General features: G+C 42.6%; 1 long non-coding RNA gene across 1 annotated transcript; it reads left to right on the forward strand.

Moving 5' to 3' along the window:
• The first annotated feature begins 898 nt into the window (after positions 1-898).
• LOC129048360 (uncharacterized) lies at positions 899-12,299 on the forward strand. The gene is made up of 3 exons (XR_008510638.2): positions 899-1,061; positions 10,903-11,012; positions 12,179-12,299. It is a non-coding gene; the product is annotated as an uncharacterized LOC129048360 (long non-coding RNA).
• Positions 12,300-23,427: the final 11,128 nt, after the last annotated feature.

Raw genomic sequence — 23,427 nt, forward strand, 5'->3', positions numbered from 1 at the left:
CCATATGAGATTTGGAGGAGACAAATATCCAAACTATATCACATAGTAATGAACATAGTACCTTATCTATAGAAAGCAATGGCTAGACAACTGTTGAATGGCTAACCAAATCTGCTTTCCTATGGTCTCACTCTAGAGGGGGTCAGCATGAGTTTCTGTCAAGATGAGAAAAAAAAATGTATAGTCAGTTTTGTGTGTGTGTGTGTTCATGTAAAAGAGATCAAGAGAAAAGAACAAGAGAAATCACGAAAAGGAAGGGGAATATAAGAATAATACGTAGAAAAAAGCAAATTATCTTGTTTATTCAGTAATACCCAAGGGGGTAGAAATGGTAAGTAATAATCCTTCTTCACTTTGTTTGTGGTTCACTTTTTTGCACCTTTATTTTGATGAATTCACATCGAAGACATTAACTCATTAAGGCTTCCAGTATTTTTGGAGATAAGAAGGGCTACTGTGCTCTTTATAGATGGAAAACTTGGGTCATTAATAACTCAAACAAGGACATAGCAAAGAAATGGAGCATAAACCGCCAGGTCCTGACTGTAGATTTGGATTCCCAGTTGGTGCCTTGTCACCCTTTGTTACTCTTACTAAAGTTATGATCTTTTCTTGTGCATAGAAAAATCATAGTGATTTCCTATCACCCTTAGGATTATCATAGCTCCTTTAAGGTCCCCTTTATGCACTCAGTAACATCAACAGTAAGTGTTCTTCAAGCACTTACTGAGTGTATATCATTGTGTTCGCACGCAGCACCCACAGATCTCACCAAGAACCCAGCTGAAGCCTGTAGAATGAATAGGTAAGTACTGCCATGCCAATCTGGAGTACTCAAGCGATGCAAATGATTCTTTTAATCATACTTTTGCAGGCTTGTCTGTTTTGCTCATGGAGAAGTGGCTACTGCATCCATGTTATATCTATGTAATGTTGGACTGCGAAGCATCACTTGGCTTTTTCCAAGCAGAACTTATAGCTGATGACAAGCTGTTGCTGAGAAAATGGATATTTTTCTGAATTCAGTTCTACATGGAAACAGCTGACCAGTTTCCATTGCTGTAAGATGGCTCTTTTGCTCTTGGTTGATTTTGAGTAATGGCTTTACTTCTGTAGAAAGGAGATTTCATTTGAAGTCCACTCAGAGATTTGGTTCAACAAACTGGAGTACAGGTTTCAGAAAATATCTCTTTAATCCGCCAATAATAAATTTTCTCATCTATAATTCCTGGAACACTTCATCCTTTGCAGCCGAGCGTATAGATAGATTTGTTGTTCACTGTGTTCTGTTTGCCACTTTGACCTGCTTTTTCAACTTAGGTTACAAACAGAACAGAATCTCTCTTATTTTTCTCATTAATTGTTTGAATTCCCACTTTTCCTCATTAGCAAGAAGTCCAATATCTTCCTGAGAACTTCCTTTTCTCAATCTAGGAATTTATTTGGTCCATAAGGTAACAGTCTTATTTCTGACTATCAAGGAGAGAAATAACAGGAGCCCTTATCATCTTCATGGTGTCACTTTTGAAAATTGGTCCTCTATAGCTCTTCAGATTCTTGCATTAGTCCATTCAGCTGCTATAACAAAATTGCATAGACAGCATGGCTTATAAATAACAGAAATGTATTTCTGACAGTTCTGAAGGCTGGGAAGTCAAAGATTAAGACACTGGCTGATTTGGTGTCTGGCGAAGGCCCATTTGCTCATAGATGGACAATGACCTTTCACTCTGTCTGCACATGGCAGAAGGGGCAAGAGAGCTCTCTGGGTCTTTTTTATAAGGGCACTAATCTCATTTTTGAGGACTCTGCCCCCATGACTTAATCACCTCCCAAAGGCACTGTCTCCCAATACCATCACCTTGAGGGTTAGGATTTCAACATATGATTTTGGGGGGACAGAAACACGCAGTCCATCTCGCTTGTCCACTCCATGGTGGTATTCTTGCTGGATCAGTTTCCTCCTTGGGGTGCATTTGTGTTCCATGTCTAACTTGCAAGTTATAGCAGGCCCGATAGCAAAGTATTTCAATGTTGGTATGCAGGGGCATTGAATAATCAGAATGAACCCAAGCCATAAACAACTGGTAGAGCTGCAAAGAGTACCAGCTGATTATGAGCCCTGGGTAACAGTGCTTTTTAGTTCCTATGTCCGTCAGCCCTTTTCTCCCATAGTAGCCCCACTGTGTTGAAGTGGCTGAATCAACGGAAGCTTCCAGCTTGGGCAACATGCTCATGGAACCAATTCTCCTCATGAGCTGTACAAGAGCTGGGTTGCCATTCTGGATACCCTCTTTCTTCAAGAAATTTTATTTCAAGGATATTTTTTCTTTTATCAACTACAGGGATGATTTAGAATCTTAGGGCAGTGGTCCCCAACCTTTTTGGCTCCAGGGACAGGTTTTGTGGGAGACAGTTTATCCATGGACCAGTGTCGGGGGGTGGGGGGGCATGGTTTTGGGATGAGTCAAGCACATTACGTTTATTGTATACTTTATTTCTATTATTATTACATTGTAATATATAATGAAATAATTACACAACTCACCATAATGTAGAATCAGTGGGAGCCCTGAGTTTGTTTTCCTGCAACTAGACAGTCCCATCTGGGGGCAATAGGAGATAGTGACAGATCATCAAGCATTAGATTCTCATAAGGAGTGCTCAACCTAGATGCCCCGCGTGTGCAGTTCACAGTAGGATTTGCTCACCTATGAGAATCTAATGCCACTGCTGATCTGACAGGAGGTGGAGCTTGGGCAGTAATGTGAGGGATGGGGAGCAGCTGTCGATACAGATGAAGCTTTGCTTGCTCGCCTGCCACTCACCTCCTGCTGTGTAGTCTGGTTCCTAACAGGTCAAGACTGGTACTGGTCCATGGCCAGGGAGTTGGGGACCCCTGTCTTAGGGAGTAGGGGTGGAGTTCCTTCACTTCTAGAAGGCCCTGGATTCGTATCCCAGAGCTGTCATAACAGAGTATCACAAACCAGGTGGCTAAAAACAGACATGAATTCTCTCACATTTCTGATAGCTGGAAGTCCAAAGTCAAGGTGCTGCCAGGGCCATGCTCCCTCTGAAATGTGTAGGGGAGAATCCTTCCTCCCTCTTCCTAGCTTCTGGTGGTTTGCTGGCAATCACTGGCATCGCTTGGCTTGCAGCACTTCAACATCTGCCTATACTGTCTCATAGTGTTCTCCCCTCGTGTCTCCAGGTCTCTGTGTCTCTCTTCTTTTTATAAGGAAACTAGTCATATTGGATTAAGGGCCAACCCTACTCTAGTATGACTTCATCTTAAGGTCACATGAGATGACTATTCCAGATAAGGTCACATTCTGAAGAACTGGGAGTTAGGACTTCACATCTTTTGGAGGAACACAGTTCAACCAATAACAGCCCCTGTACTGTTTTACAAATAGGTATTCCTCTTCTTCCCAAAGTTCTTCATAGCAGAGACAACTCGTACCAAAAGGCAAAATAACTTATTATGTAACCTTAACCTAGGATCATAGGTCCCTACTTGCCTGGTGCTTTTATAAGCCACAGAACCATCCAGGAAACTCATTATTATGACAAGGAAAGGCCGAGTGCCGTGGCTTATGCTTGCAATCCCAGCCCTTTGGGAAATTGAGGCGAGTGGATCACCTGAGGTCAAGAGTTTGAGACCAAACTGACCAACATGACAGAACCCCATCTCTACTAAAAATACAAAAATTATTTGGGCATGGTGGCATGTGCCTGTAGGCCCAGCTACTCAAAAGGCTGAGGCAGGAAAATCACTTGAACCCGGGATGCCAAGATAGCAGTGAGCCAAGATCGTGTCACTGCACTCCAGTCTGGATGATAGAGCAAGATCCTGTCTCAAAAAATTAATAAATAAATAAAAAGACAAGGAAAGCCTTTTCCAAGGAGACCCTTCTGCTTTGCTAGTTCAGAGAACTTCTCTTTGGAGAAAACAAACACCCAGTCCATTAGCAGCAACGTCAGGGATTGAATTCTTAGGGCAGCAGGCTGGGCACAGTGGCTCATGCCTGTAATCCCAGTACTTTGGGAGGCTGAGATGGGTGGATCACTTGACATCAGGAGTTCGAGACCAGCCTGGCCAACATGGTGAAAACTCGTCTCCACAAAAAAAACGAAAAAAAAAAAAAAAGCTGGGTGTGGTGGCTCATGCCTGTAGTCTCAGCTACTTGGGAGGCTGAAGCAGGAGAATCACTTGAACCCAGGAGTTGGAGGTTGCAGTGAGCTGAGATTGCACTACTGCACTCCAACCTGGGTGACAGAGAGAGACTCCATCTCAAAAAAATAAAGAATTCTTCGGGCAGCAGTCTTTCCTCCACCTCACAGACCATGGAGGTGAGCCAGCTCTGACAAACCATGAGAACAATGGCAGAGGCATACCTGTAATGTAACTGACTGGGGCAAAGACAAAGGTGAGGAAAATGACAAGTTTGAGGAACTACGAGACCAGGCAGTGGGGAACACCATTAGCAGAAATGATAGAAGTTCTCAAAAATAACAACAGAGAAATAGACCACGGCCAGAGTCTAGAACCCTCCAGGGAAAGGAGATGGGCTCCAGAGGCAGAAGAGGACATTGAAGGGAATGGGGAGTGGGTGAAATATATAGATGATGGGGACCACCAAAGAGCAGTCGCTATTGCAAAACTGAGGAGAAGGAGAGTCTGGAGGGGGTAGTGGGAAGCTGGGTCTCCTAAGGAGGTTTTGACAAAAGTAGTCATGGAGCGGGGTTAGAAATCACAGTTGGGAACAGGGTAGATTTCCTCAGGACATAGAGGATGAGATTAGAAGAGGTTCCAACTAGGGTAGTGTGGAGAAAAGCACTGTTGACCCAAAAAAGAAGGAGAATGTGGGTGGAGGTGGCAGAGAAGAGGGGTTTGAGTGGAGAGTGGTGATTATTCTAACGCAGAGTTGAGGGAGGCGGAGTGCAGGGAGCCAGGCTGGGTGGCTGTGCTGATGTGATTAAGCACTTACCGAGTGCCAGGCAATGGGCTAAGTACCTGAGATGCTTTGTCTGTTATCCCTCCCGAAACCCCTCTGAGGCAGGTGCAGTTATTATTCTCATTTCACAGGTGAGGAAATTGAGACACAGAGAAGTTAAGTAACTTACCCAAGGTGACACAGCTCATATATGGTAAAGCAGGCCTTGAACTCAGTCTAGCTCCCAGACCTAAGCTTGTAACTACTATGCTTTTCCCAAAAAAAGGGGGCTGGCACAAAAAGAGCTGAGGTGGGCCGGGCATGGTGGCTCATGCCTGTAATCTCAGCACTTTGGGAGACTGAGGCAGGTGGTTCACCAGAGGTCAGGAGTTCGAGACCAGCCTGGTCAACATGGTGAAGCCCTGTCTCTACTAAAAATACAAAAATTAGCTGGGTGTGGTGGTGTGCACCTGTAGTCCCAGCTACTTTGGGAGGCTGAGGCAGGAGAATCGCTTGAACCCAGGAGGCGGATGTTGTAGTGAGCCAAGATCGTGCCACTGGACTCCAGCCTGGGTGACAGAGTGAGACTCCATCCAAAAAAAAGAAGAGCTGAGGTGATGGCCACCATCAGCATCAGCCTGGAAGTTATAGCAGGATGTTAAGTTTCTCTAAAGCTCATTTTCTTAGGACTTGAAAAAGGTAACTTGGGTTTGTATCCCATCTCTGCCATTAGTAGTTTACTGGCTTTGGATAAATTACTTAGCCTTACTGAACCAACTTTGGATTTTTATAGAGATACTGTAATGAAAGGAATAAGGTATCAGTCTTAGCAGAGCATCCAGAGTGTTCCTATTAAAACATAAATCATATCCTGTCATTGCTCTGCCCCAAACCATTCAATGGCTTCCCAACTCAAAGTTAAAAACTCATCTTTCCAGTGGCCTGCAAGAGCCTATGCTATCCGGTGTCTGACCTCATCTGTTGTTCCTTTCTCCCTCCCTTTCTTGGCTCCAGACACACTCTGGTCTCCTTGCTGTTCCTTGAATACACCAGGCACACTCTCTTTGCCTGGAACACTTTCCCCCAGATATCTTAGCTTACTCTTTGCCTCCCCCAATTCATTGATGAAATGTCTCAGTGAAGTCTTCTCTCTCTCCTCTGTTAAATTATACTCTGTTCCCCTTCTTTACTGTTCTAGCTACTATTGCTGTGTAACAAATCACTCCCCAAATTTAATGAGTTAAAACATCAGCCATCATCTTATTTCTCATGGTTTCTGAGGGTCAGGAATTCTGGAAGGGCTCAACTGGGAGGTTCTGGCTCTATAATCTCTTATGCAGTGAGAGTCAGATGCTGGCTAAAACTGAAACAAAGCAGGGTTCTAGTAGCTGGGGGCTGGCTCGGTCTCTCAGATATAGTTCAGATCTCCTCCAGGAGGTCTCTCCACGTGGGCTAGTCTGAACTTCCTCACAGCATGGTGGCCTCAGGGCAGTGGACCCTGCACAGTGGCTGAAGGCTTCCCAGCTGAGTATTCCAGCAAGCAAAGTGGAAGCTGTATTGCCTCATATGACCCAACATTGGAATCCACACAGCATCACTTCCATGTATTCTACGGGTTGAAAAGTCACAAAAACCAACCAGTTTCAAGGAGAAGGAACATAGATCACATTTCTCAACTGGAGAAGGGTCAAAGTCACATTGTAATCAGAGCCTATGGGATACGAAGTATTGCGGTCAGGTATGAAAAATTTGATTTGCCACATCTGCTTTACTTTCTCCACAGCGTTCATCATCCCCTTCTCACATGATATTGACTTACGTCATTTCTGCGTTTCCTGTCTCCCACACTAAAATGTCAGCCTGTTTTGTTCACTGCTGTGTCCCCAGAGCCTAGCACAGAGCCCGGCATGTAGTGGTATCCAATAAACACTTGTTGCATGAATGAATTCTGTCTTTTAATCCTAGCTATAGGTTTCTAAGTTAAATATTACTATAATCATCTTACAGACGAGGGAAATGAGGCTCAAGAAGGTTTGGTAACTTACGCGGGATCACTCAGCCACGTAATGGAAGAGACAGCATTGAAGTGCATGTGCTTGCGCTGTCTGCTCTTCCAAGCTGCTCATCACACAGCTGCACCTCTGAGGACTTCCCTCCCCACTCCACCTCCACCCTTACCCAGAGACGCACACGGCCACAATCCACTAGCAGACCAAAATTCAATTTTTCCCCAGTTGGTTGCACTCAAGCTGAGAGCAAAGCAATTGCACTTTAAATCCCCTCACAGCAGATATTTCAGAGCATGTTCGGAAGAACCCATCACACTTGGCTTTTAGATCTTATTTCTGGTTTGTTACAAAAAGGCAATTAAATGAAAGGTTAGGTAGTTTTCAAATGGCCAGCTCAAAGTTTTGGCTTATTTTTGCCTTGCTGTCTTTACAGGCATTTTACCAATATTTATCACTATTTCCCTTAGGGAACCCTTAGATCTGTGATATTTGAAATAATAAGGCCTCTCCATTGGCCCTTTAAAAGGTTTGTGGTAAAACCACACCATTAACATTCACAGTTCCTTATTTATGAGGCCTGATTGCACTTATTTCCATATTTCTCACTGTTTCTCCAATGAGGATTTCACATAATAGTGTTTGAAGGCTAAAGACTTCAAAGCAGATTCTTTACTATTTTTATCTTGAAAAATATTCAATATTTGTGTAATTAAAGTGAAGTCTTCCTAGAGAAAATGACAACTCAAATAATCTTAAATGTACCTCCAAGAAAAAAGCTGTCAAAGTGACATTTAGTAGTAGAGTCACATTCTCTAAGGCCTTTGCTTCTCCTTCTGAGTTCTTATAATCTTTGAAGGTGATGTCATGGCTGACTTCAAATCACTTTCAAAATTATTATGGCCTTCTATAAATATGAGTTCTGAAGGTGAGGGGCTTTATCTTTCTTTTGCTCCAGATTTTTTTCTACCACATCGTTACCAAGCATCTTAAAACAAAAGCTAAAAACAAAAATCTTCCTTGACCTGGTTTTTCCCACTAGCTAACATTCTATTTTTATCTTTCGCTTTGCCCTAAATGTTTTTAAACGGATCTTTATACCCTCTGTCTCCATTTTCTCATCTGCTAACTTATATGGCAAAGATTACCACTGCCTTTCAACATAATTGGCCAATCTACAGAAAGTTTTCAAGTTCTCTTTTTAATTGACCACCTCCTGCCTACGTCCCCACCTTTGACATCTTGCTTCTCACTTGGCACCTTACCCCGTGTTCAAGATTCCCTCCTTTAGGATGTCTTCAGAGCAGCTACACAGTTGGTACTGTAATTTATGCATCCTTGTACACAGGGCTTGCTGGGATATTGATGGAGAGGAGGAAGAAACTGGAAGTAGTTCAGGCCAGAGCTAGGGAAATTGGCCCATCTCCAGGTCTCAGGTCTGCAAGGGGAGCTCACAGCTTAACACGTGGAGTCTAGAAAGACCTAGAAACTTGTGCTGGACCTTGACCAACACCAGCCCATGAAGTTCAACACAGTGCTCAATAGGGATTTCCAGGAAATTGCTATATTTGTTCAAAGAGAATTTACCAAGTGTCAACTATGTGTTGGGCATTGTACTAGGCACAGGGGCCACAAAGATAAGACATTGTAGCTTTCCTTAAGTTGCTCACTGAGTAAATAGAGGGACAGAAAGGTAAACAGGCAAGTGCAAAAATACATACAATTCAGCAATAGTGTTCATAGTGGCTGTGGAGAGAACGCTCACTAACTTTGTTTAAACAGTTGTTCTTTCAAGGATTTGATATGGATTTGATTGGAAAAGCATGATACCATTTTTTTGCAATTAAACACAGGAATACATAAATAAAATGCATCAGTATTTTTTACAAATAGCTACTAAGAGCTACTAGAAAACCTGGGAATTCTTAAAACCTTACCATGCTACTTGCTCTAAAATATTTTATTTTATGTTATTTTGTACATTTCTTTACCTACACAAACACCACTGTTTTCTTCATTTCTTAGTCTATTTAAACCTCACATCCTTTCAGCATCTCTTAATTATTTACTACCATCTGTTAGTTCTGTCCTGAATGAAACAAAAATGGCAGAATGTAAAACGAGGGCGAACAGATTTTTGACAGGAAGTATTCAGAGGTAGAAGGAAATAGTCAAGACACATATGATAAACAAAAACGATAATAACTTTATACATAACAACTTATAGCCACACATTTAAAAAATTTAAGCTCTCAAGAGATATGTCTGAATAGATAGAAATAAAAACTGTAATAAGTAATTAGGAAAATAATAAGAACAGTGAATTTCTTAATGAATGGCATGTAGTCAAAGCTGTACTTCTTGTCAAATTGATAATCTTGAATGTTTTTGTTTTATTTATTTATTTATTTATTTATTTATTTATTTATTTATTTATCTATTGAGACAGAGTCTTGCTCTGTCACCCAGGCTAGAGTGCAGTGGCGTGATCTCAGCTCACTGCAACCTCCACCTCCCGGATTCAAGCGATTCTCCTGCCTCAGCCTCCCGAGTAGCTGGGATTACAGGGGCCTGCCACCGTGCCCGGCTAATTTTTGTATTTTTAGTAGAGATGGGGTTTCACCATCTTGGCCAGGCTGGTCTTGAACTCCTGACCTTGTGATCCACCTGCCTTGGCCTCCCAAAATGCTGGGATTACAGGCATGAGCCACTGCGCCCGGCCAAGTGTTTTTATTATTTAAAGAGACAACATGGGCCTTAAATCTGTCTTCTATTTGACAGACTTTGATGGAGTCAAATCCCAATGCTGCCACTTACTGAATGACCTTAAATGACTTAGTCTCTCTCAGCTCTCTTTCTGCATATGTAAGATGGAATAATGTTGGCTTCAAGGAGGAATAAACGTATGAAAACTGTTGAGGATAGTGTCTGATATGAAATAAGGATTCAACAAGTATTAGCTGCTATTGAAGATTTAAGAGTTATTTATTACAACTATTTAATAAAATTTTAAAAACTAATACATTTAAATTATTCAAGAGCTTTGAAATGGGCCGGGTGCAGTGGCTCCCGCCTGTAATCCCAACACTTTGGGAGGCCGAGGTGGGCGGATCACCTGAGGTCAGGAATTTAAGACCAGCCTGGCCAACATGGTGAAACCCTGTCTCTACTAAAAATGCAAAAATTAGCCAGGTGTGGTGGCATGCACCTGTAGTCCCAACTACTCAGGAGGATGAGGCAGGAGAATTGCTTGAACCTAGGAGGTGGAGGTTGCAGTGATCCAAGATGGTGTCACTGCACTCCAATCTGGCAACAGAGCAAGACTCCATAACAACAACAACAAAAGCTTTGAAATTGTGTAAATGAGTTGTACCTATCTTCATTTAAGAAATTCATCTTTGTTCATTTATTTTTACTTGACATGAGAGCTTCTGGCAATTTTTAATTAAGCCCTCACAGATTTTATGTCACTGGCTATGTGATAAACAAATTATTTGCTAAAATAATATTCTTGCTTCTTTTTTAAGGAATTGTCTCCCTAGAAACGATTTGTACCGAACAATACACCGACTTTCTACACAAAATCAGATCTGATTGGCAACAGTTGCAGATGTTTTCAAATGATTTTCATTTGAGAAGGGGCCCATTTGGGTTATTTAGATTCTAAGAATTGAAACTGCTTTGTTCTGTTTTTCTGGCTTCTGGGAGAGGAGGAGACATGAATTCAATTAGCACCTTGGTATTTTCTTTATCCTTCATTTCAATACAGAAGATGCTTCATATGCACAGTGGTGTCAGGTCACATCAAAAGAAAGAGAAACAGTTTCTTGGTTTTTAATTTTCAACCGGAAAGGAAAGGCACCCATTTTGTTCCGCTCTAATTAGCCAGTGCATGACTTAGAGAGCAGGCAGATGCTTTGAAGGCGTGGTAACACAGGTCTTCATTAATCTCCACGCAGGACTTGCACTTCTACTATGCCTAGGCTGAAGAAAATGGCTCAGGAAGATGAACAATCTCACAGAGTCCTAACTAACTCAAGCCAGGTGTTATAAAGAACAAGTCAAGAGGGTGAGAAACTAACATTCTTGAAATCTCCTACTTGTTTCTACATCAGAAGAGCCAAGCTGATTATTTTAGTTGGAATTTAGAAATTTTTAAAAATTATTCTAAAGTCATGAACAAGCCTAATTATAAAGATAGTTGCTGTGAAGGTGCTGAGATAACTCGATTTTACCAACACCCTCTTCTGGAGGAAGCCAGAATGGAATCCTGTAGAACGTTCAACACTCTACCAACAAACTCTTGTTTTTCTAATGAGGAAACAGAGGCCCACAGTAGTAAACTATCTTAACCAAGACGAAATGACTAGTGCTCTGGTCCTTTTATTAAGCACTAAAATTTTGATCCAATAATAAATCTGTCCAGTAGAAGGAGTTTCCCTAATGTACTGGTTCTAACTTGTTCCCTTCAAGGGGCCAATGTCCCGTACACATAGCTAAATGGGACTTCTCTTCAACTACCATTACCCAGAGGGCAGAACTTAAAATGCTGTGAATGACATTCTGCTGTTCACATCTCAGCAGCAGTGTTGCATTTGAGCGTCTGCAGGGCCACCTAGGACCTATATCTGCTCAGATGCTTAACCCATCTAATTCAGTGAACGCTTCATTCTAGTTAACTGAACATCTACTTTGTACAAGGCACTACAGCAGTTCAGAGATGAATAAAATCATGAGATTCCACTGTCTCCTATAAACCATCACTTTGGGAAATTTTAGAAATGTGGGTAAGCTCCAGGGCTTCCTGCAGCGTAGAAGTCACAAACCCAAATGCCTGCAGAGGCCCAGCTGACAACATAAGTAAATGATTCTGGCTGGGCGGAAAACAATTACGGGTGGGTGGGTTTCCAGCTGCGGAGTGCACGCCTGTGTTAAAGGACAGCTGCTACTCATTTCCAGCCAACTGTGTTCCCATGTAGAACTGCAGCCCAGTGTAGCCAGTACTGAAGATTTCTCAGAAAAAGCCGGAAATCTCAATGTTAGTGTAAAATCTGTCAAATTTCCAAGAGGATTGTATGGGGCAAAGGTTCTCAGATCAGTTTGCGGTCTCTTACTTAGCCCATGTGCAGAGCAGTCGTAGAGGGTAGCGTGCAGTGCCCTACATAATAATTCTTTTTTATTTTATTTTATGCCTTCCTCCTTCCTGTCTCTCTTTAACCTTTCTTCTTCCCTCAGGCTGGCTTCTTCCCTCAGCCTCCTCCGACCCCAGCCTGGGTTCAATGAACATTCAGTAAAGGAACACGGAATGTCAATTGCAGTCGCATTAGAGACAACCTTGAGACACATTCCTCTTGTGGTAAGCACTTCACTGTAGATTTTTAATTTTAAACAAGACAATGTTTACGACTTGGTTCTTTCAGGGAAGAGCAATATCAATTTTAGTAAACACTTCAAGGCTGAGATACGCTAGGAGAGTCGTGTGGTGTTGCACAGTAAAGAATTCCACTTTGAAGCAAGTGAAAAAAAAAGCGTCAAATGCCACATGTAACTCACCACCTGAAGGGTTACATTGGTATTAAACCTGGGTTTAAAAAGGGACCGAATAGGCTAGCCATTAAAAGACCTGCATACAACCTCTCTCTCTCTCTTTGAGAGATAATGTATCTGGACAATAAACATGACAGAGTGGAGTCTATCCTATTTAAAACATTGCCTACTGTACAGGCACCAGGAGCTGAAGGATCAGAATATTAGCAGTGGGAGCTTGATTAGAAGTTGATGAGAGATGGGTAATAGGAGGAAAGAGTGAGATAGAGGAAGAGGACATGGGTGTTACCCATAAGTGGAGAGTAGAAAAGTAGAATCAGCTGGCCATCAAAGGGCATGGAGCTGAGGAACAGTATGGCATGTATTAAATATAGTAAGCAGTGATATTGGAGGAGAACTAGGAAGGTAAATGAAATCAATAGGGGATGATGGAGAATAGTTAGGTGTGCAGGGATTAGGGTTATGATAGAAATACATGTGAATACATGCAGTATTGTCCTGGAAAATGGTTAACAGCTGGTTCTCCTGGGGGGTGAGGGGAAGCCCTGATTTGTAATATTTGCTTATTTCTGTGGTGCAAATACCCCCACCGTGACCAGTTTCAAGCTATGAATGTGAAGTCACTGAAAGCAGGGTTGGGAGGAGATGCACACATTTGTTCCCCGGCAAGGTGGAAGGTAAGGAAGGTGAAATCAACAAGGTCAAAGAAAACTCAAGATTTCGAGGTGCCTCACGTCTGAGGGGCGATGAAGTGTAGGGAATGGCTGTGCTGAGGTGGCTGAAATAGAGGTGACTGCAGAGGTCATGAAGCTGAAGAGGTGAAAACAGAAATTAGAAAGGCAACCCCCCCACCGCCCAAACCCCACCCCTGCAGCCAGTTTCTGAGGGTGACCATAGAGGAAAGGGTGGAGATGGAGTTCAGGTCCAGAAGCCATAGAAGCGAGTGTGACATCGTGCTCAAGGTCAGCACATGTCAGTGTGGGATGTCACATGATGTTGTGAACCATCACTTATCACCAATTATGGAAGACCTCCTATGGGCATCTTGCCACATGCATTATAAAGACGTGTAAGAAGACATTTCTCTCCACTTGGTGAGGAGAATTAGGGCTGTACACAGGTACTCTAGAGTGCCATGTACCTGGTATGGATAAGGTGTGTTAGAGATTAAAAGATGAGGCTCTTAATATTAATGATAGATCCCACTTACCTGAGCCTGACTTACAATGTGTCTAGCATTAAGTGTTTTACCTGCATTCCCTTTGACCTTCAGAACAACCCATTTTACAGATAGGGAAATTTGGTCAGAAAGTTTCAGTAACTTATCCAAGGTCACACAATTGGCAAGTGCCAGAGCTGAGCCAGGAACTCAGGTCCTTCTAACACCAAACAGCTTGTCTCCCCAATCACTGTGCTATTTTCCCTCCCCAAGAAGATAATACTCTGAGGGAAATGAAGGATAGTGTAATAGGAGATTCAGTGTTCCTTTTTTTAAAAAAAAATTCAGCTTGCATATTCCTAAAGAGTCAATTCATGTTTAAAAAAATTTTCCCTTGTGCTTGCATGTGACATGTATTTTTAGGATCTGCTGTTAGCAAGTGTATTTTTGTGTGATTGAGTGGGAGAGTGGGAAAAGTTTTGCAGAGCTGTTGAAGCCAGAATGCAGGGGGGTGCGCAGCAGAGACTGTAAAATCTCTGCCATCTCAGGTCTTGGAACAAGCACAAAGAGATGTGTTCTCGATTTATTATTCTATGTACATCCCCAGATGAATGACTAGTTAAAGGTATTGTTAAAGCATTTTAAATGACCCACTTGCAGCAGCGAACAAAATCACTCGCTGTGCCAAGCCAACTGGCATTTCTGAGATGATAAAACCACAAAGTGAGGAAAACGTTAAAACTGCTAAAGCAAAAATCATACACAATAATGGAGAAGGAGAAAAATTGAGCTTTATTGTCTGCTTAGGCAGATGGCTGACCACTAGGTGGGCCTCGGCGTCACGTCCAGGGTAATTGGTTGCTGGGGTGTTTCTGGCGAGGAAGATTCACGCTTCAGCTCGGTCCACATGATCCTGGCTCATTCTTTCCTAGATTCCGTTTTCTGCCTCCTCTCCATGACTGGGTCTGATGGTTGAGCCAAATGGGCAATTGAAATCAGAAGGTTACCTTTACCTTAAAATGCTTTTCTGGAAATAAAAGGACACGAAAAGTAACTAAGGACCGGATTTCCTAGCCATCTTTCTCTCCTGCATGTACAATTTATCCCCAGATATAAAATTGCCTGCTTTGATAATTATACCCTCCAAATGAGGGGCAAGTGGCTAATTATGCCCACATGTGGCCGATTGCACTCTCCATTAGCCAATTATGTGCACAATTATTTGTGCACATGAATAATTGCACTCATGGAAAATAGCGGCCCTCCTTTCAAATCCTCCTGCTTGGAGTGGCTGATGGAGTAATTGTCACACTGGAAATGTACTTGGTGGGGAGAGAAAGAGTATCAGATACCAGGAAATGCATAAGTGACCAGAGCTCGCAGATGTTCACTGCCACAAATGGCCTTAGGAGCCAGAGAGAGCGGGAAGGACTACAGGATGGAATGGGCCAGCCTGTGAGTTAGGAAGCCTGCTTCTGAAGTTGCCTGGGCAGCTCATGTGCGGTGACCTTGGGCAAGTCATTAACTTTCCTTCAGGTCTAACTGGTTATGCATACACAATGAGGATGGTAATAACGCCCAATTCCCAGCACCATCGTGGGATGGATCAGACTATTTAAAAGGAGTTACAATCTGCTTGGGTAAAAGCTTTACATAAATATGAGGCATTATCATGTCGCTTGGTACATCTCCAATTATGAAGGAAAGATAATGACCCTCCATAGCAATGCAGGACTCCTGGTTTGGAGGGAGGGAAAGTTTGAGAAGGACAAGAAGCTTGTTGCCCCAGCACTGATGTTTCTACTGAGATACCAGAAAATGTCATGTGGTCATACAGAATTCATTTATTCATTCAACAAACATCTGTCAATTGTCACACTGTCCTGAGAATTTGGGAAAACGATGAAAGACTCAGTCCTGCCTTAGGAGGTCACTGGCACGTTGGCCCAGGCCCCTGTTTTGGGCCTTTTACTCTGACCTGTGCTGATTTGCAAATAGCAGGAAATTTTATCTCAAGTCTAGGAAATCTGGCATGCATTTTCACGGTTTGATTGCCAGGTACATTCAATGGCAATGAGTCCTATAATGTTTGGTTACCTTCATTTACCTAAGAACTGTGGTTGTTGCTGTTGTTGTTTTTGTTGTTTTTGAGACGGAGTCTTGCTCTGTCATCCAGGCTGGAGTGCAGTGGCATGATCTCCGGTCACTGCAAACTCCACCTCCCGGGTTCAAGCGATTCTCATGCCTCAGCCCCCTGAGTAGCTGGATTACAGGTGCGCACCACCATGCCCGGCTAATTTTTGTATTTTTAGTGGAGTCAGAGTTTCACCATGTTGGCCAGGCTGGTCTCGAACTCCTGACCTCTGGTGATCTTCCTGCCTTGGACTCCCAAAGTGCTGGGATTACAGGCGTGAGCCACCGTGCCCAGCCAGAACTGTGGTTTTAATGACAATGCTAACAAGTGGTATATGTCACAGTGTCAGGGGTAGGGCTAAGAGGCACATTGCTGCAGTGATCCATCATTGAGGTCCCACTATTCTTGCCTAGATTAGTGCAGCAGCTCCCAGAAAGACACCTCGCTTTGACTTTCTTCCTCAAAGACATTCTCTGTGACCTGCCTGGCCCTTATTACCTCTCTAGCTTTGCCACTTCCCTATGTCTCCATCGCCCCTCTCACACACAGTAGAAAGAGACTCTCTACCTCATGGAGTAAGGAGAGGCTTCACAGAGGCAGGTTTGCTGTTAGTCCTCAAAGATGAGGTATTTGCTAGATGAATGAGATGCAGGGATTGGGGCCACATTACAGGAAACTGAGGTATGCAATAGCCTGGTGTAGGTTAAGAGTGTGGACTCTGAAACGAGACTCAGCCTGGAATTGAATCCTGACTGTGTGATGTTGGGCCAGTGACTTAACCTCTCTGTGCTTTTATTCACTCTTCTATAAAATGGGGATTATAATAAACCTACCTTATAAGGTTATTATAAGAATCAGTAAATATAAAAATAGAAGTTCTTGGATGATGACTAGCACAGAGTAAACACTTGTTTGCCATTATTTTTATTACTTGACTAAAAATATACCAAAAAGACCATCCAAGAAAGGCCTTTAAGCTGCTAGTGCAGAAAGGTTCCCCTTGTGTGTGTGTGCTGGGGGGTCGGTGGTGCCTGTGGCCCACTGGAGAGGAGACAGCTATGGCTGGAGTGATTCTCAAACTTTAGAACGTCTAAAATCATCACATGGGCAACTTATTAAGGAAAGCAAATGCCTGGGCTCCATCCTCAGAGATTCTCATTCACTGGGTCAGGATAGAGCCCAGGAATCTTTACCTTAAAGAACCATCCCACCTCCCACCTCATATGATCCTTATGCAGGTGATCTGGGGCCCACACTTTGAGAAACAGACTCAGGTAGAAGTGGCTCTAACTGCATCTCGTTTCTTACCTGGCATATCTAATACTAGAGAAGAAGGCAATGCTAAGATCTTTTGTTGGAGATCTTTTGCTGGGATTGCTGCTTCATTCATTCACTCATTTATTTATTTATTTAATTTGAAACAGAGTCTCACTTTGTCACCCAGGCTGGAGGGCAGTGGCACAATCTGAGCTCACTGCAGCCTCAGGCTCCTGGGTTCAATCGATTCTCTTGACTCAGCCTCCCGAGTAGCTGGGATTACAGGTATGTACCACCACGCCCAGTTAACTCTTGTATTTTTAGTAGTGACAGGGTTTCACCGTGTTAGCTAGGCTGGTCTCGAACTCCTGACATCAGATAATCTGCCTGCCTTGGCCTCTCAAAATTAGTAGCTGCAATTACACGTGTGAGCCGCGGTGCCTGACCTGCTGTTTCTTTTAGCTGGGCCTCTTCTGTAATAGAGTGTGAGAATTCTGACTTGCTGCGACAGTCCGCTTTGAAGCAGGGCTGTGTTTACACTGTCCTGGTCAGATGTGGAATTGTTGGGCACACTTAGCAGCTTCCTTCTCTAATTTTCTGTATTTTCAGGAGAACAATTTTAAAAATTTAATAAAAATGCCTTAAAAATTAACATTATTTTAAGATGAATCCCACTTTTCTAACCTTGTAAACTAAAAACAATCATAAGCATATGAGCACCCGCACTTAGGGAATCAAGGTGGCAAAGCTAAACACTTCCAGCTCTAGGTGATTCACGGCAATACAAATGGAGCTGGACTTTGGCCACAGTGCAAAAATATTGATCTTTTGTTAGATGCTCTGAAGTTTCCAGAAAGAATTGGTTCTGCCTGCTGTGTTTCAGTGCTTAAGGGAAGTGGTTCCTCAAAATGTTAGTTTTTAAACCCAGCTTTCTTAAATAGGAAGATTCTAATAGTAGCAAAAATATAAACTGCTTCTAGGTTTAAAAAGGACCCAGCACACAATGGTTATCACACACCTTTCTCCTCAGGTGATGAGTGGATGAATGGCCTGGTGTATTTCATAACATCTCCCAGGGTCCAAATGCTAAAGCAATTGCTGAAAAGATACCACATATACCGGAACCTTGCAAAGGTATTTTGTTGGCATAAAAAAGAAATATTGATCATCTATAGTAAAAATGGTTCTACTTTAATACTACTGAGAAAAGAAATTTTCTTTTCCCAGATCTACATCCTGAATCTTCATGAAGACAAGATCCCCTAAACTTCCACTAACACCATAATGTGTGCTGTCCTTTGTAATGTAGTCCACAGATCTCATAAACTGTCAGAAACAGCAGAGATTGTAAGGTCATCCACTTCCCCTGTAAGGCCTGCGTCCCTCACATCCCTAATAATGTCCTCTAACCTCTGCTGGAGGGCAGATTTAGCTGCCAGCTGGGAAGAGCTCTGCCCTAGTCAACATTTTTATCTGTGGCTTTCAGATGAGAACACTGGATGCTTATCTGAAAAAAGCTTCTCAGGCTGGAGGGAGGGATTGGCTCTAACAAGATGCAATGTGATAAGAATAAAAGCGAAGCCAAACTCTAGGCCCAAAGGCTCTAGCAACACACTTTTGAGAACCTTGGAGACGAGTTTTGGCTGATGCGAGCTTCTCCGCCTGCTAAAGTAGCCCATTCCATTTGGACGGCTCCAGAGGCTGGCACGTTCTTCTCCACGTTGTGTTAATGTACTCTAGTTTCTTCCTGTCATGGGCTGGCATGCCCTGGCTCCTCCTACCTTCCCCACTTTAAGTCTTCCTTCCCTCCTTCTGACCTTCCCATTCCAGCCACACTGGCCTTTTGTCTGGTCCTAACAAACCATGCCTTTCCTGCCTCCAAGCCCTACACCTGCTATCCATCCCTCTGAGAGACACTCCCACCCCTTCACAAAGCCTGTTTCTCATCCTTCCAGTTCAAATGTCTTCTCAGCTTGCCTCAACTGACCTCTTTCAGCTATTCTCACTCTTTGTACTCTGTTCATTTCCTTTCTGGCAGTCACCATAATTTATCTTTATTTTAATCAACTTCTTAGTTGTATTATTTAGTTATTTGCACACTCTCTATCTCTCCATGCCTTTCTTATTCACTGCAGGCTTTCTTATGTAAGTAATTTGTTTACTTAAATTTTTAAAAATAATTTTGACTTTTGGCCGGGCACAGTGGCTCACGCCTGTAATCCCAGCACTTTGGGAGGCCGAGGTGGGTGGATCACCTGAGGTCAGGAGTTCGAGACCAGCCTGGCCAACATGGTGAAATCCCGTCTCTACTTAAAATACAAAAATTAGCCGGGCGTGGTGGTACGCACCTGTAATCCCAGCTACTCGGGAAGTTGAGGCAGGAGAATCACTTGAACCGGGGAGGCGGAGGTTGCAGTGAGCTGAGATCACGCCATTGCACTCCAGCCCAGGGCACAAGAGTGAGACTTCATCTCAAAAAAACAAAAAACAAAAAACAAAAAAACCCTGCTTTTCAGAGGGGCTGAACTAATTTACATTCTCACCAATAGTGTATAAGCATTCCCCTTTCTCTGCAGCCTCACTAGCATTTGCTTTTTAAAAAAACTTTTTAATAATAGCCATTCTGACTGGTGTGAGATGGTATCTCCTTGTGGTTTTCACTTGCAATTCTCTGATGATTAGTGATATTGAGCATTGTTTCATGTTTGTTGGCTGTTCGTATGTCTTCTTTTGAGAAGTGTCTGTTCATATATTCTGCCCATTTTTTAAATGGGGTTGTTTCGTGCTTGTTGAATTAAGTTCCTTATGGATTCTAGATATTAGACCTTTGTTGGATGCATAGTTTGTGAATATTTTCTCCCATCCTATAGTTCTGTTTACTCTGTTGATAGTTCCTGTTTTGTTTTGTTTTGTTTTTTTGCTGTACAGAAGCTCTTTAATCTAATTAGGTCCCACTTGTCAATTTTTGTTTTTGTTGCAATGGCTTTTGAATTTTAATCATAAATTCTTTCCTAAGGCGATGCCCAGAACAGCGTTTTCTAGGTTTTCTTCTAGGAATCTTATAGTTCAAAGTCTTATATTTAAGCTTTTAATCCATCTTGAGTTAATTTTTATATATGGTGAAAGGTATGGGTCCTGTTTCAGTATTTTGCATGTGGTCAGCCAGCAAACCCAGCACCATTTATTGAATAAGGAATCTTTTCCTCATTGCTTATTTTGCCAACTTTGTCAAAGATCGGATGACTGTAGGAGTGTGGCTTTATTTCTGGGTTATCTACTCTGTTACATTGGTCTATGTGTCTGTTTTTGTATCAGTATCATGCTGTTTTGGTTACTATGGTCTCATAACATAGTTCAAAGTTGGATAATGTTATGCCTCTGCTTTGCTGTTTTTGCTTAAGATTGCTTTGGCTATTGAGGCTCGTTTTTGGTTCCATATGAATTTTAGAATAGTTTTTTCTAAGTCTTTGAAAAATGACCTTGGCAGTTTGATAGGAATAGTGTTGAATCTATAGATTGCTTTGGGCAGTATGCTATTTTAATGATATTGATTCTTCCTATCCATGAGCATGGAATATCTTTCCATTTGTTTGTGTCATCTACTAATTCCTTCAGCAATGTTTTTAGTTTTCCTTGTAGAGATCCTCCTAGGTATTTCATTTTTTATGTGGCTATTGTAAATGGGATTGCATTCTTCATGTGGCTCTCAGCTTGAATGTTATTGGTGTATAGAAATGCTACAGGGTTTTGTACACTGATTCTGTATCCGGAAACCTTACTGAAGTCATTTATCAGTTCTAGGAGCCTTTGGCAAAGTCTGTAGTATTTTCTAAGTGTAGAATCATATCATTAGCAAAGAAAGATAGTTTGACTTCTTCTTTTCCTATTTGAATGCCTTTTATTTCTTTCCCTTGTCTGATTGCTCTTCCAGTACTATGTTGAATAGGAGTGCTGAGAGTGAGCATCCTTGTCTTGTTCCACCTCTCAAGGGAAATGGTTCCAGCTTTTGCCCATTCAATATGATGTTGGCCATGGGTTTGTCATAGATGGCTCTTATTATTTTGAGGTGTATTCCTTTAATGCCTAGTTTGTCAAAGGCTTTTATCATGAAGGGATTTTGGATTTTATTGAAAGCTTTTTCTGGGTCTTATTTGGTGAATTGCATTTATTGATTTGTGCATGTTGAACCAAACTTGCATCCCAGGGATTAAACCTACTTGATCGTGGTGTTAACTTTTTGATGTGCTGCTGGATTTGGTTTGCTAGTTTTTTTTTTTTTTTTTTTTTTTTTCAAGACGGAGTCTCGCTCTGTCACCCAGGCTGGAGTGCAGTGGTATGATCTCAGCTCACTGCAAGCTCCACCTCCCGGGTTCATGCCATTCTCCTGCCTCAGCCTCCCGAGTAGCTGGGACTACAGGCACCCGCCACCACACCCAGCTAATTTTTGTATTTTTTAGTAGAGACAGGATTTCACCATGTTAGCCAGGATGGTCTCGATTTCTTGACCTCGTGATCTTCCTGCCTCAGCCTCCCAAGGTGGCTAGTATTTTTTTAATTACTATTTTTTCTCACCCTTGCTGCCATCTTATGGCTTTCTAGTATTTTGCTGAAGATTTTTGCATCTATTTTCATCAGGGATAGTGGCCTGTAATTTTCTTTTTTCATTTCATCTTTACCACATTTTTGTATCAGGGTGATACTGGCTTCATAGAATGAGTTCAGGAACGGTCCCTCCTCCTCGAATTTTCTCTGTGGAATTAGTACCAGCTCTTTGTGTGTCTGGGAGAAGTTGTATGCCAATAATTTAAATGCAGTTAATATTTACTGGACAATTTCCTCCAGATAATTGTATATAATTTTTGGTCCACCCTGAGTTGATACATGTATTTTAATTGTATTATGGTATGAAAAGAGCAAGAGTATTTGGTCACCTAGTCTTGCCTATAGATGTACCTAATGATTCAAAGTAGATATTTTGGGAGCCTAACAGGTGCCGTGACTAGGCAGTTTTTGTTTTGTTTTGTTTTGTTTTGTTTTTGAGACAGAGTCTCGCTATGCTGCTCAGGCTGGAGTGCAGTGGCATGATCTCGGCTCACTGCAACTTCCATCTCCTGGGTTCAAGCAATTCTACTGCCTCAGCCTCCCCAGTAGCTGGGACTACAGGCGCCCACCACCACACCTGGCTAATTTTTGTATTTTTAGTAGAGATGGGGTTTCACCATATTGGCCAGGCTGGTCTCGAACTCCTGGCCTCATGATCCACCCGCCTCGGCCTCCCAACGTGCTGGGCTTACAGGCGTGAGCCACCGCACCCGGAGACTAGGCAATTTTATATTCCCAAATATCCAACTCTTCTGACCCGCTTTCTCAGCCTGGGTGTGTCAGGCACAAGGCCTGTTCAGATTATGTGGTCTCTGAAGATATGGCTCTCCAGGGTTGGCAATGTGGATAAGGATTCACCTGGTTTAGGATTTACACATTCGCCTTGAATATCTGTTGCACCAAGTAGACAGTCCATCCCAACTTGGCCATTTGGTCAGAGCTGTAAGGAGACAAGGAGGTGGGCAGCTGCTGCTGTGAACTGTTTGGACAAAGACTGCCAAATAGCTATCAGACAGTGTTAACAACAGCTGATTTAGGTTTGAACGGGGCGGTCTCTTGGGCCACTTACTGTGCTGCATCATCCTCTTTGGAAAATGCTCTTCAGGTAACTGCCCAGCAGACTGAGAAAATGAAATGCTCACAGAGTAAAAAGACCCGGAAAGTCTGACTTCTCAGAACTCAGTGTTTAGGTGTGGAACTGGATTGTGAAAGGATTTTAAAATTTTTTATATTCATTGCAGGGAACATTCATTTATTCCATCCCTCTCCACTCCCACCCGTCTGTCGTTGTCTTTGTCTCTGTCTCCCCACCTCTCTCTCTCTCTAGACACACACACACACACACACACACACACACCCCCTATTCATTGCCAACAGTAATAGAGTTGCTTCTTTACTTCTTGGAGAGAAAAGCCTCAATCTGAGGAAGCTGTGCTGACTAGCCTTGCTCTTAATCATGGAGACAATGCTTTATGCCTTTATCTTTGCACAGCTGAAAGCCATGGCAGAAGCAGTCCTCTAAACGAAATAAAATAGAAAGATTCCTGCTAAGCCCCGGCAAATGCAGCCTTCTATCCCTCCCCCAACACTCACAGCTTCTGAGCAAGATGTAGCTGCCTTCCAGGAGGCTGGGTGATGGGCAATAGTGAGCACAGCCACGTGAAGGAAAGATGGGTGAAGAAATGTGTGTGGAGGTCATGCTGGCTGCACTGGGCTGCACTGACCATGAAATAAAGGATCTACGCCTCTAGTAACTGCCCTACTCCTTTGGTGACTGTTCTGAAA

Source organism: Pongo abelii, chromosome 8, assembly GCF_028885655.2.
Source record: "Pongo abelii isolate AG06213 chromosome 8, NHGRI_mPonAbe1-v2.0_pri, whole genome shotgun sequence".
Taxonomy (NCBI): Eukaryota; Metazoa; Chordata; class Mammalia; order Primates; family Hominidae; genus Pongo; species Pongo abelii.